Source organism: Onychomys torridus, chromosome 1 (genome assembly GCF_903995425.1).
Source record: "Onychomys torridus chromosome 1, mOncTor1.1, whole genome shotgun sequence".
Classification (NCBI taxonomy): domain Eukaryota; kingdom Metazoa; phylum Chordata; class Mammalia; order Rodentia; family Cricetidae; genus Onychomys; species Onychomys torridus.
The window spans coordinates 30,557,933-30,573,131 of NC_050443.1; the positions used below are offsets into that span (position 1 = coordinate 30,557,933).

At 44.9% G+C, this 15,199-nt stretch overlaps 1 pseudogene; it reads left to right on the forward strand.

Moving 5' to 3' along the window:
- Nucleotides 1-3,899: 3,899 nt before the first annotated feature.
- Nucleotides 3,900-4,723, forward strand: LOC118593913 (annotated as a pseudogene).
- The last annotated feature ends 10,476 nt before the right edge of the window (nucleotides 4,724-15,199 follow it).

Sequence of the window (15,199 nt, forward strand, 5' to 3'; positions counted from 1 at the left end):
ATAACCACAACATCATTAGCACTGAGTAGTTAGCTAGGTTTCTAGCACTAGGCACAGTTTCCCTCTTGTTGAGCAGGTCCTAAGTTCTATTAGAGAGCTGTTGGTTACAACCAAGGTCTGTGTGCCACTGCTGTGCCTGCAGGATTATTGTGCCACACTGGTTGTTGAAGTGGTTCACAGGTGTCACAGCTGGATAGGACTGTGACCCAAAGTTTTAAAACAAAGGAAACAGAAAAAATGAGGGGAGGGATGCTATGCTTTTACCCATATTTAGTACTTTGTGGGCTCAAGGGAGGAGTTAGTGTTTTTAGTACTTATTTTATTGAGCATACCAGGTGTGATGGCACATGCCTGAAAAGCCAGTCTTCTGGAGCAGAAGTGGGAGGGTCACAGATTTGGATTATGTGAGGAGATCTTCTCTCTCTCACACACACACACCTCAAAAAGAAAGAGACAGGGAGAAGGGAGAGAGAAAGAAGAGTTATGTGGAAGTGAGCTGTTCAGTGATATGACCCACTCTTTCTTTGTGGGCTTCCCACTGTCCTTGCTGGGGACCTCACAAGAGTCAACACTGTTATTTTGGACTTTCAGCCTTAACTATGTTGCTACAGCACTAAAACATCACAGACCATTCGGTGTTATTCCCTGGTAAGGATGGAGAAAGGGTGAAGGAAATAAACCAATCACCAGATGAATGGTAACTACTTAGACCTGGGACTGAATCCTAGGCAGAAAGAAATGCTCACTGAACGAAGAACTTCCAAACTGGGAGGAATCCATGGAGCCAGGCACCTCTGAAAACAGGCCTGAAGCAGGAGGCAGAGGGAAGAAGGAAATCCTCGGGGTGGTGGTAAGGGGAGTTTCTGGACAGCAGCATCCTCAGGGTTCCAGCCTCCTGCCCACCCATAGGAAATGGAAGGCAGACAGAAGGCACAGCTGGCCTGAGAGCTCCGTGAAGGTGAAGTTGACATACCCTTGACTTGTTTCAACACACTGAGCAAACCAAGGGCTTCAGTCCGATATACAGAGAAACCAATGGCACCCAAGAGTAAGCAAATGGTTCTGATGGCCAGGAAGCGTAGTAAGTTATGCAAGGAGACATCCCCACAGACACACCACAGGGCTGGGTGGAGAAGGATGCTACATTGTCTCAGTGACACCGACACTGAACACTGAGTCAAGCAGAACTACTTTGTGTATCTATTGTAGACAGTCAGGGTCGGGAGAGTCGGAGTCCAGGAGAGACAGAATGGGCAGTTACATCACCTAACAGTAAACCATGGAGAAAGTGAGGGCCTGGAGAACTGGCTCAGTGGCTGAGAGACTTTACCCCTCTTCGATAGGACCTGGGTTCCCATCAAGTGGTCACCACCACCTGCATGCAACTCCAGTTCCAAGGGATCCCACGCCCTCCTCTAGTCCCTTTGGGGAGTGGAGATCTTTAGGGGCGGGGACCCACCTGCCTCTGCCTCCCAAGAGCTGGCCTTATAGGCATACCCTTCCATGTTTGCCTAAATAAAAAAAATTTTAATATAGTTTCAAAAATTAGGGCAGCCTGCTCTACATAGAGAGCTCCAGGATAGCCAAGTTGCATAGTGAGACCCTGCCTCAAAAAACAAACACAAAAAATTAGGACAGGCAAAATGGCTCAGCAGGTAGAGGAGAGGCACTTGCCACCACACTTGAAGACCTGAGTTCAATTCCCCAGACCCATATTGTGAAAAGAGAGAACTAATTCCCATGAGTTGTCTTTTGACCGAAACACTTGGGCTGTGGCACATACCCATACATACACCACCACCACATGAAATACATAATGATAAAAATGTATCTTTATTTTTAAATGTTTTTAATTAAAGCAGAATCACACACCTTTTCTCCTTCCTTTATTGCATCCTCCCTCCAACTGTCCCACAACCCTCCTGCATCCCTCCCCACTCTTCTCAGATTGATATCTTCTGTCTTTGGTTACTATTGTTACATATATATGTAACCTATGCATACATCTGTAAGGACAACTTGCTGAGTCCGTTTTTGTGGCTTGTGTGTGTATTTTTTCAGGTCTGACCACTCTACATTAAACAACCAATAATGGGGCTCATCCCTCAGAGAGGCTAATTCTTCTTCTCCCAGCAGCTGCCTGTAGTTTTTGGCCCAGGGGTGGGACCCTGTGCATTTCCCCCTTCCATGTTAGCGTGTCTGTTAACATTGCGCTTGCTTGATCGTTATGCCGCCGTTTGCAGGAGAGTTGTCTTCACAGCAGACTTGCCTCCGCTATTCCGGCTCTAACAATCCTTCTGCCCCTCTTCTGTGATGCATACCCCGGCAGCTAGGCATGGTAAAACATGCCTAGAATTCCAGCTAACAGGGAAGCTGGGCTGCAAAGAGTGACAGGGCTCATAAATTCAGCAGCCACACGACAATGTAGCGCTCTCCGAGAGCAACTTAGTCGAATTGGTGTTAGTGGGTTCTGTCTCGGGGAGCAGTTGTTCCCAATCGGTGCAGGTTGGGCTTATGTCTTGGGTGGTTGTTGGGTTCGCAGGGGCTGGATTTTTTGGCGAGGGAGCAAGGAAAGGTAGCTGCCTGGTCTCTGGGGCTCTGATGGCTGGGGCCTAGGGGCTAGAGACCTGGTCTGCCAGTCCAGAGATGGGGCCTTACCTGTTCTTAGTCGGTGTAGTGGGGGTTTATGACTGGTGATCTGGTTCGGTGGCTGGACGGCTCCTTCTTCTGCATTCTCAGGTCTCTTGCTCACTCCTCAGCTGATCTTGTTTCCTCAGACTGAAGGCTGCCGGCTTCTGACACCTCTCCCAAACGAATCTCAGCTGAACAGGTTGATCAGTAGGACAGTCTCACCAACACCTCCAAGTTGTTGGGGTTTGCAGAATCAGCAGCTGGGCCCCTGGTCGGCCTCTGGCAGAATGCTCACATCGTTCTGGTCACATCCCACAGAGATGAATATAGCTCTCTCAAAAGAAGAAAACACTAGCCAGGAGTGGTGGTGAACACCTGTAACATTCCAGAAGCTAAGGCAGAAAGATTGCTAAAAGTCCAAGTCCAGGACTTGAGGGATGGCTCAGAGGTTGAGAGCACTTGACTGCTCTTCCAGAGGTCCTGAGTTCAATTCCCAGCAACCACATGGTGGCTAACAACCATCTGTGATGGGATCAGATTCCTTCTTCTGGTGTACATGAATACAGAAAATTCATATACATAAAATACATAAATAAATAAATCTTTTTTTAAAAAAAGAGTCTAAGGCCAGCCTTTCTCAACAAGCATCCTCATTAGAGTGATGTCATCTTTAAACCCTGTGTGGCAATCCTTGATGCACTGCTGTGATGCCCTGGGAAGACAGGGCAACCTAGAAATCCAAATGCTTTCTTAGGATCATTCTTAGTAACATTCCTTTACACTATGTGAATATATGTCTCCGTGATTGGTTTACCAAAGAAGCTGACTGACCAATACCTGGGCAGGAAGACAGTGGCCAGGAGAAAGAAGGGCAGAGTCTGGAGTAGCAAGCAGATGAAGAGAGAAGCAAGATACACATGCCATGCTGAGACAAGGTACCAAGCCACGTGGCAAAGCATAGATAAAAATATAGGTTAATTGAAAATGTAAGATTTAGCTAGTAACAAGCCTGAGCTATTGGCGATCATTTATAATTAATATTAAGACTCTGTGTCAGTTATTTGGAAACTGATGTGTGGGAAAGAAAAGTCTGCCAGTTGTGGTGGTGCACGCCTTTAATCCCAGCACTTGGGAGGCAGAGGCAGGTGGATCTCTGTGGGTTCGAGGCCAGCCTGGGCTACAGAGTGAGTTCCAGGACAGCCAGGGTTGTTACATAGAAAAACCCTGTCTGGGAGAGAGAGACAGAGACAGAGACAGAGAGAGAGAGAGAGATCATCCAACTTTCAGATGATTACCCAAAATGCTTCATTGTGGAAGCAGGCAATGTGGCCTCCAAGCAGATCCACACCAGATCCACATGTCCCTGGGCAGGAATACTGTAGTGCTGCTGAATAAGAACTCCAGGATGGGGAAGGCCATCGAGGACACCTGGAGAACCACCCAGCTCCAGAGAAATTGCTGCCTCATTCCGGGGAATGTGGACTTTGTGTTCACCAAGGAGAACTCCACAGAGATTAGGGACATGTTGCTGTCCATGCTGGTGCCATCACCCCATGTGAGGTCACTGTGCCAGCCCAGAACACTGGTGTGAAGCCTAAGAAGCCCTCTTTCTTCCAGGCTTTAGGCCTTACCGCTAAGACCTCTCAGAGTACCATTGAAATTCTAAGTAACGTACAGTTGATAGAATTGGAGACAAAGTAGGAAACAGTGAAACCACACTGCTGAGCATCTCCTCCATCTCCTTTGCTAGGCTCAGTCAGCAGCTGTTTGACAACGGCAGCACACACAACCTGGAAGTGCCTGACCCCACAGAGCCTGCTCTGCACTCACACTTCCTAGAGTGTGTGGGAAACGTTGCCAGTGTGTGTCTGTGGACCGCATGACTGTTGCCTCAGTGCTTCAGATGAACGGATACAAGCAGATCCCGGCTTTGTCTGTGGAAACTGAGTACCCCTTCCCACTTGCTGGGAAGGTCAAGGCCTTCTTGGCTGATCCATCTGCCTTGGTGGTGGTGGCTGCAGCCCCAGGCAGGGCTGAAGCCAAGGAAGAGGAATCAGATGAGGGTTCAGGATTCGGGATTCGGTGTCTTTGACTAATCCCTCAAAGCAACCAACTCAGCCAGCTTAATTTGAGCAACGTGGAAAGCCTTACTTCTCTTTAAAAAAAAAGAGTCCCAGGCCAGCCAGGACGGCACAGCAAGACCTTTGTCTCACAAACAAGATTTCGCCAGGTGATGCTGTGTCTCTATAACCCCAGCACTTGGGTGGTAGAGGCAGGATGATTAGCAGTTCAAGGCCAACCTGGGCTACATAACAAGTTTGAGGACAGCCAGGGCTACATGAGACTCTGTCTCAAAAGACAAACTAATGAACTAACCAGAAAGAACAATATTTATAGAAGTCTCACAGAATATTCATGATCATACTGTAATTATAAGGGAAGATAGATGGAGTAGTTATAAATTCCACTCCCATTCTTTAAAAAAATACTTAGTTTTAGTTTAGTGTGTATGCACGTGTGCAAACTCCTTTAAACAAGCTTGTGAAGGCCAGAGACCTTGAGTGTACTTAATCAGGAACTATAGTTTTGAGATGGTTCACAGGTTAGGATAGGTTGGCTGGTCATCAAGCCCCATGCCTCCTCCTGTCTCTGTCTCCCCAGAGTTACTGGGATTACTACGAGTACCTGCCATCACATACCTAGCTTTTGGGGTTTTGTTTGTTTGTTTGGTTGGTTTGTTTTTTTTTAAAACAGGATTTCTCTGTGTAGCCCTAGCTGTCCTGATACTCCCTCTACAGACCAGGCTGGCTTCAGACTCAGAGACAGGCCTACCTCTGCCTCCCAAGTGCTAGAATTAAAGGCACATGCTATCATGTCCAGCTTATGCCTAGCTTTTTTTATTTTTTCTCGAGACAGAGTTTCTCTGTGTTGTTTTGGTGCCTGTCCTGGATCTCGCTCTGTAGACCAGGCTGGCCTCAAACTCACAGAGATCCTCCTGGCTCTGCCTCCTAAGTGCTGGGATTAAAGGCATGCATCACCACTGCCCAGTTATGCCTAGCTTTAAAAACATTTATGGGCCGGGCGGTGGTGGCGCATGCCTTTAATCCCAACACTTAGGAGGCAGAGCCAGGAGGATCTCTGTGAGTTCAAGGCCAGCCTGGGCTACCAAGTGAGTTCCAGGAAAGGCACAAAGCTATACAGGGAAACCCTGTCTCGAAAAACCAAACAAACAAACAAACAAACAAAAAACCATTTATTTATTTGTTATTTTAGACAGAATTGCACTGTGTAGCCCTGACTGGAATGGAATTTGCTGCCTCAAACTCATAACAATTCACCTGCCTCTTCCTCCCAAGTGCTGGATTTAAAGACATGTGCTACCACACCTAGAGCCTTTTGGATGGATGCTGGGTATTGGACCAGGTCCTATGCATAATCAGCAATCTTTCTATTAACTAAGACATCTCATCCTCTTATTGACATTTATATTACCTTAAAAGGGAGATTCAATTCAAATCAACTTCACTAGTTTACTCATAAGTAAGAGAATGGGAACACAGAGATGTAGTATGACTTTCCAAACCAGGCCAGAAAAGATGAAGTAGATCTCCCCTGGGAGGCTAATGGGGAACTTACTTGTGGACTCCCTTGCAGCTAGATTAACTTGACAACTATACTGACATTGTACCCCTTAAGAACTCAGAAGGTGCAAGAGAGGCAATGCCTGTGGGCATGAACATGTTCTCCTCCCTGGAAAAATATGGATGGATATGGATAATGTTTTATTGGCTGCTTCTAATACAGATACCTTAAAAGAATGTTTAATGTAGTATAAAAAAATTTTTACCCTGTTAAGGATTATGAATTGCTCCTGAAGAAAATACAAAGAGATTCTCTTAATTATTTAGTATTTAAATTAAGTAAACAGAGAATCCAGCTACAAAGGGCATAGATTAGAAGAGATCAATTGCACACTCTTAATGATTTTCAAAAATTATTGGGTAATATTAACTAGTTGCAGCCTACCATTGGACTGACTACTCAAGAATTGAATAATGTTTCAGATCTTGCAAAGTGACTCAGATTTAAACAGTCCGAGATAATTAACAGCTGAAGCAGAAAGGGAATTGACTCAAGTAGAACAAAAATTGCAGGATGCCTATATAGATCAATTAGATCTCACAACTGAATGTTTTTTAGTAATTGCACCTTTCACTCATTCCCTTACTGGACTTACTATGCAGAGGGAGGATTATCTTTTGCAATGAATTTTCCTAGCTCACACAGTAAAAAGTTAAAAAACTAATAATAACAGTTTCCAAATTAACTATAAGGGAAGATAAGACTTCGTCAATTGTCATGAATGGATCCAGCTGAGATTGTAGTACCTTATACTCATGTTGAAATTATGTGATTGTGGGGGCTGGAGAGATGGTTCAGCAGTTAAGAGCACTGGCTGCTCTTCCAGAGGAGCCAGACTCAATTCCCAGCACCCATGTGGCAGTTCATAACTCCCTGTAACTCCAGTTCCAGGGGCTCTGACACCTTCACACAGATATACATGCAGGCAAAACATGAATATACATGAAATAAAAAATGAATAAATTATTTTTAAAAGGAATTATACAATTTTGGGTGATTAATGATGATTGGCAAAGAGCTTGTAACAATTTCTTAGGAAAAATAAATGATAACTAACTCAAAAGCAAATGGCTTCAGTTTACAAAAAGAACTAAATGGATTCTTCCCCACATAATGAAAAGAGCACCTGTTTCTGGGGCTGTTACTTTTTTTGGGGGGGGGCTCTTACATTTTATACTAATGCAAGTAAGTTAGAAATGGCTGATTATAAAGCAGGAAACAACAGTAAAGTAATTCAAAGTTCATATGATTCAGTTCAAAATCAGAGTTGTATGCCATTCTAATGGTTTTATTAGACTGTAATGAATCTCTTAATAATTACTGAATCTCAATATGCAGAAACAGTTTTGTTGCATATAGAAAAGAAAGTAAGAAAGAAAGAAATTACAGAAGAACTGTCCTACTTGTTGATTGTATAATCAAATTTCTTTACCTAACAGAAGTAATCCTAAAGGCACATGTACACAAAAAAATGAAATTTGGCAAGTGGATATCGTGTGATATTTTGATTGTGTTCTGATAAATAAAGCTTGCTTGGAGTCAGAGGTTGGAGCTATCCACTAGATGTCCATAGAAGTTTGGAGGACTGTAGACAGAGAGGAGACCAGAAGTAGTAAGGCAGCTCTTTTTTTCAGTCCAAAAAAAAAAAAAAAGAATCTCAATCCTTTTAGAGAGAGGAATGGTAGGGTAGGAAGCAACTAGCAGCTGCTCCCTGCTTCTCTGATGTTTCAGGTTCTTACCCCAACTTTTGACTCCCAATTTTTTATTGTTAAAGATTCATTAGATTAATGCTTCAAGTGGATGTATTTCATTTAACAGAATTTGAAAGATTCAAATGTATTCATCATACCATTGATACATACTCCGGATTTCAATGGGCATCTGCTTAAGTTCTGAAAAGGTTGATTCTATAATTACACATTTTTTAGAGGCAATGGAGATAACAGCATACTAATACAAATTAAAACTGATAATGTCCCTGATTATGTTTCTAATAAAATGAAACAATTTTTTGCATGTTACAACATAAAACACACTCCAGGGATACCATATAATCTCCCAGGACAGGCAATTGTTGAAATTGTACTCTAAAAGAGATGCTTTTTAAGCAGAAGGGGCATATGAGGACTCCCAGGGATAGATTACTAACTTTAATTTTGTAAATGCTAATGAAACAAGAACCACAGCTGCTGAAAGGCAGTGGATTGTGGGGGAAAACAGCTGGCTTGAGTCAGCCTGTGTATTACTAGGGTGTTTTAACATCAGAATGGAAACCAGATGGGCCCAAGAACATGCTTATGTTTCTGCAGGAGACAAAAGGCTGTGGATACCATCAAAACTGATACAACTTTGACATGAGCAGGAGGAGTCTCTTGGATGCTTTGGCTGCTGAGATGTGTGACATGACTTTGAGAAAGAAGACATGATCTCCCCACCTGGGGACAGCTTAAGAATTTGTGTGACAGAAGGGATAGTTCAACTGGCTGGAGAACATTTAAATGCTGCAACCTTGTTCCTTGCTGTGCTGCCTGTGATAACTATACAGGTAACAGGGACCGATCATATATATTATGCCTACATTCCTAATCCTCCAATTAACATAGGAGCAAGTTGGGGAGATATGGATATCACTGTGGTGGTTAATGAATCTTCTTGGCTACCTGGTCCTTATGACAAGCAAGGACCTGCTAAGCCTATGTATGAAGGAGGGTAAGGAAATCACAAATTATACTATGGGAGTGCAAGGAATTCCTATTTGTGAGATGTGGGTTACCAACAAGGAATCTGACTGGGTACATTGGCAACAATTAAGAGTGACAAACTTCGAGTGCTAATTACTGTCTCCCAAGAGACATCATTGATTAGAGCTTTTACAGCTTCCCTCAAGGAAAATATTCTCACTCAGAGTTAAGATGGCACAGATATACTTTGAATGGAACTGCAGACATTAATTCTACTGTTAATGAACCTATTCAATGGCACTGAGTTGGAAAATCAGGTCCTCTCCTACAATTTGACAATTCAGTTCAAACTAACTTGTGGAAATTAGCAAATGCTTTCGACCCTCTCAAAGCATGGGAAGGAAAGTTAAACATTAAGTATAAGTATACTCTGTCTTTTAGACTAAATCTAAGCCGTCCTTTTATGGCATATGTACCATTACCTTATTTGCTACTGAAGGGGCCTGTACAATGGCACCCTAATAATTAGAGCATCACTTGTGAATGTTGTACCCTTCATACCTGTGTTAATTCTAGTATGTCTTTAAACATAACTCTGAAAGTTTATACATTTCTTAGAGCAAGGCCAGCAACCGGGATACCGGTGAGGTTCCAAGACTCTCTTGTGATGATCCTGGTACAGAAACTCGCTGAAGGAATATTAAGAAGACCTGATTGAATGCTTGGAATGATTACTGCTGTACATATAGAAATTGTTGCATTGACTGCTACAGCTGCAACAGCTGGACTGGCCCTTCATGAAGAAATTCAAACTGCTGAGTTCACTAGAGACTGGCATAAACATTCCACAGAACTTTGGACTGAACAAGATAAAATAGATAGTGATATAGTTAATAAATTAGCTGATTTGAGACAAGCTGTTATATTATAGGAAGATCAGTTAGGAATATTGAGCGAACAGGTAAAATTAAAATGTGATTGGAATGTTATACCCTACTGTATTACACCTTTAAAGTTCAATAATAGTGGGTTGGGGATTTAGCTCAGGGTCAGGGTCAGGGACAGGGTTAGGGCCCTGGGTTTGATCCTCAGCCCTCAGCTCAAAAAATAAATAAATAAATAAAAATAAAAAAGTTCAATAATAGTTCAATAATAGCAAGTATGACTGGAATAAGGTTAAGATGCATTTGATGGGTCACCCTAACTCTTCTCAAATGATTTATGATTTACAGAAAGAAATTAAGGAAACTCTTTCAAAAAAGGTACCCGATGTGACAGGAACGGATGTTATGGAAAGCTTTGCAGATACATTAGCCTTGTTCAACCTGAATATCACTTTAATAAATTTCTTGTTCTAGCAATAATAACTTTATTGGCTTTAAAATGTATTTTGACTTATTTGCATAAGATTTCGAAACAACACAATAGAGAAAAGGCTGTATTTACAGTAAGGCTACAGAATCATCAACATAATTAATTAGACAGAAGTGGGAGGTGTAGCAGGAGGTCCCACAGCGCTTGAGTTCCGGAGCCTGGGCCTTGAACTGCCTCTGTGACTGCCGCCTTTTGTTTGAGGTGTTTCATTCTCATCTGAATTCTTTCGGAAGGGTCCCAGAGCCTCTGCAAAACTTACTTATGAGAGGACTTGGAAAATGAAGAGGTCTCACGGTTGAAGATTGCTTGGGCAAATGGTTCCTCCAAACTACTCAAGATAAGAGGTTTTGATATGATATGATTTGCTAAGAGGCGGAAATTGTGTAATAATAAAAAAAAGATTTCCGTGAAGCAACAGCCAGTCAGTTCAACAGAAGCTGATTCACCCTGCTGCTAAGCCCAAATTCATCCTAGAGTGACCCTAATTCTTCCACGGACAAGAGCAGAGCAGTGTGAGAATAATGCCTTTCAAGGGGACTTTTCCGGCTGCTGCCCACTCTTCCTTAGCTGCCTCCCAGGAACTTCTTTTAACTCAGTACCTGATTCTCCTCTGTCAACGTTCTTCTCTGCTATTGGTGGTGGCGCACACCTATAATCCCAGCACTTGTGAGGCAGAGGCAGAAGGATCTCCGAATTTGAGGCCAGCCTGGGCTACAGAGTGAGTTCCAGGAAAGCCAGGGCTACACAGAGAAACCCTGTCTCAAAAATAGATAGATGGATGGATGGATGGATGGATGGATGGATGGATGGATGGATAGATAGATAGATAGATAGATAGAAAGAAAGAATAAAATAAAATAAAATACAGATTCTTCTCCAAGTGAAGAATTGGGCCTAAAGTGAAAGGCTGATAATCGGCGCTGGTGGTGGCGCTGGTTGCTTCATGGAAAGGTCACAGTCACGACAGAACCAAGTATCAGTATTCAGAGCTTTATTAGGAGGAAAGTGGGGGGGAGGGGAACAGGCCTGGTGAGAGAGAAAGATAGCCAGGTGGGGGAAGAGGGAAGCAGAGCAGAGCAGGGAGCAGAGAGCAGAGAGAGCATGGCATCTGCATCTGGCTTTTAAGGTGCAGATTGCATGACCACGCCTTGTGTACATAGTTGCCAGCACCCCCGCACCTCCCACCCCCGATGACATAAGACTCAAGACCCCCGAGCTCTGCATGTTTAGGACTGAGGGTAGGATCCTAACATAAAGATTCATGAGCAGGTTTCTATTTCCTCTCAGCTCCTTTTTCCTCTCATTTTTGAGCTGGGTGGCGACTGGGGACTGGAACACCCCAACCCATATTCCATCTCACCCATCTGCAAATTGGGTGGGAAGATGAGAATTCAGGGAGGTGCTTAAAGGATGAAAGCAAGACACAAGTGCCTGGACTCTGAGCTGGAGATGGAGACAGTCAGGGCAGAGCCCTCAGGAGAGAGGTGCTTAGAGTCACTGGCCCAGTGGCCCAGTTAATGGTTGCACAGTTTGACCTCTGGGCAGATTGCTCCCACCAGCTCAATCCCTGTACGTTAATGCTTGGGGCGGCTGCTGTCTATGTGTCCTGGCGGCTTCAGGGATTCTGACACATCTGGACACCAGAGACCTCACCGGGGCCATTGTTAAGTGTGCCTTCATCCTTTTGCCCCCATCACTGGGCACTTCAAATGTGCCAGACCCCCAGGACCCAGCACTGGACAAGCAGGCATGGTGCAGCCCCTAGGAGGTCGAGTTTGAGCACTGAGTTCTTATGGCTGGGACCCATGGCAGAGGTGGATTTGCTTTGGCAGGGCAAAGCAGCCGGGGTTCCCGGGCTGAAGGTCTGTGCTGAGAAGGTGGAGGCTGTAGCTTGCTGAGCTGGTGACTCTAGAAACCCAACAGAGTCCTGTGCAAGCGAGGAGTCAGATGTCCTGGGGGGACAGGGCAAGCCTCCCCAGTCTTGATGCTAAAGAATGTCCCTATTCTACAAGCCTGGGAGAGGGGAGAGCAGCTGCACCCCAGTGTGTGTGGGGGCAGGGCAGGAGGAGACTTGCCCAGCTTTGACAGCTTTGCCTCAGGGCCAGGGTCTGTGCCAAGTACGGGTGATGGCTGGAAGGTTTGGGCTGAGTCACCGAATTGGCCTCCTTTACTTAAGGTTTCCTTTACCAGCCCCTGTCACACTGTTGCTGTCTGTGCTCTGTGGCTGAGCAGGGTGGTCTGGGTCAGGGAAGGACCAGATGAGGAGGCTGGGCTTGGCTGTCTCCCATCAAAATAGAAAGCGGGCATCGGAAAAGCTGGGCCTTGCCTGTCTCTCTGGTTTCACTAGCTGGTCCTGATGGCAGTCTCCCTGCCAGCTTCCCTGTCTTATAAGATTTTGTCTCTCTCCCAAGTGTCTCTTCTTCCTCTCTGAGCCGCTCTTCTCTATGCCGTCTGTCCCTGGAGTTCCTACCTGGGGCTGATCCACCTCTCTGTCTCTGGGCTTCTCGTGCCCTTCCCCACCCAATCTTGCAGACCATCTCCCTTAAGACCTGGGTTCAAAGCTATCTGTATGATCAACGGAATGAGAATTAAGATACTATCCCTAACCAGGCTGGCAGGTAACATTCCAGATCCCAGGGGAGAGGGTACAGTGTCTCTGGGATCATCAGATCCCCATTTTCGTAACCAGATATCGTGTCCCTGGGGCCACTTTTGATCATTGGTGTCTTGAGTTCCTTGTTCTAACTGAATTTAATGTACTCACTGGGTCCCTGAGTCTCTCTGGGAATCTGAGGTTCAAAAGCAACTGTTGAGCCTCTAGTCAATCCTCAGAACGCCATGTCCAAGCCTCCAGGAGTCTGGACACCTGCTAGAGCTCTCTGTCACCCTTGTCGTCTAGGGTTTCCTGGTACTGAAACTTCAAGCTGTGTGGGAGTGTGTGTGCCCTGGAAAGGGTAAGCTTCCTGGTATTGTCCCTGGAGATCCTCTAGGACACCAGGGCCATCATACCAGGACAGCTGGGTCACACCAGACTCTGGAAATGAAAGGACCCTTGTATGATGTAACTTGTCCTGGGGAATCATGGACAAATTTCTATTCATTCCAGAAAGTGCCCTGACAACAGACCGAAGGAACAATTCCACAAAAGTCCAACTTAGAAAATGGATGAGCTGGGCGGTGGTGGCACATGCCTTTAATCCCAGCACTTGGGAGGCAGAGACAGGCAGATCTCTGTGAGTTTGGGGCCAGCCTGGGGTACCAAGTGAGTTCCAGGAAAGGCACAAAGCTACACAGAGAAACCTTGTCTCGGAAGAAAAAAAAAAGAAAGAAAGAAAGAAAGGAAGGAAAGGAAGGAAGGAAGGAAGGAAGGAAGGAAGGAAGGAAGGAAGAAAGGAAGAAAGGAAGGAAGGAAGAAAGGAAGAAAGAAAGAAAAAAATGGATGAGTTTATTGGGGTAGCTTACAGGAGCAAGATGGGTGAGGGGTTATTTATTGTATCACAGATTACTCAAAGGTAGCTCTGTCACCAAAAAGCACACCCCATCATAAATGAAATACTCAGAGAGTCTTCTCTCCCCAGCTATCATTACTGCTTAGATTACCTTTGGGAGGGGCCTTGTGAATCCTGTAAGTTTGAGGAACTCCCTGACACTTGGAAGTTGTTAACTCCTGAGCCTTATCAGTTTTGAACTTCCTGAATCCAAGGAGCCTCCCTCCAAAATGGAATGTTTCAATTACAAAAAAATGGCCATGTAACATCCTACCCCTTCCCTGGCTCTCATAATCATTCTGCCAGCTCTCCTGCATTTGGGCCTTGGATGGAGTCATGTGGTTGGCTGATTCTTTTCCTTCATTTATAGCTAAGTCTTGAGCTATTGTGCCACAGGCTACTGACCAGTTATGAATCTCTGCAGCACACCTCCCACTGCAAAAATGGAATTTTCTTCCATGGCGAATCAAGGCTGACTAACCCAGAGCCACAGGAATAAAGGTTCTGAGCAGTGAGGTGCTGAGTAGAAGAACTAGAGATGAAAAATAAAGAAAACAAAACATAAGACAAAAACAATAGCTGGGACAGGAGGCCTTGCATAGGCTGATGACTTGTGCCAAGCAAGTTTATTAAGAAGTACAGCAGCCTATATCCTTTTTGCAAGGGGGGAATGACCGAGGTCTGCAGAGAGCTAAAGCAGGTGATATAGGTAAAGAGAGCACAGGATATCCCAAACACAACTGCCTTAGGACTGTAACTATTGCCCAGAGAAAGAGTTGGGTCCCTAGAAGGCACAACCTTGACCCCTTCAAGGCCTCAGCTCCAGCCCTAGATTGGCCTTGCCAAGTCCACTCCTAGACAAGGACACAGAACTGAGGTGTCCTTTGTCCTTCCATCAAGGCCTCTGAGAAAAGCTTGGGTTGGTTTGGTTTCCCACAGCTGACAGCCACAGTGATCTGTGAGCATAAGCAGAAATGTCTAGAAATAATTTGACAGATTTATCACATATATTCAAACAAAACAATAGTGGAAAATTACACCTTGGAGCCTAGGACCGCCTCAGCCACAGGCTTTGGTCTTAGCTTATGGCAGCAGATGGAGGAGCCTTAAGTCCAGCGGGACTCACTACTGCACTTGGGGTGACTCACCTTGCGTGTTGATACCGTAGCACCTGGCAGAGCAGGATTGCTGCTGGAGACAGTTCTCTCCCAGCAGTCTGAATGATATATTCTATCACTACAAAAACCAGCTAGCAGCCAGGTGTGGGAGCGCACGCCTTTAATCCCAGCACTTGGGAGGCAGAGGTAGACAGATCTCTGCGAGTTTAAGGCTAGCCTGGTCTACAGAGTGAGTTCCAGGACAGCCATTACACAGAGAAACCCT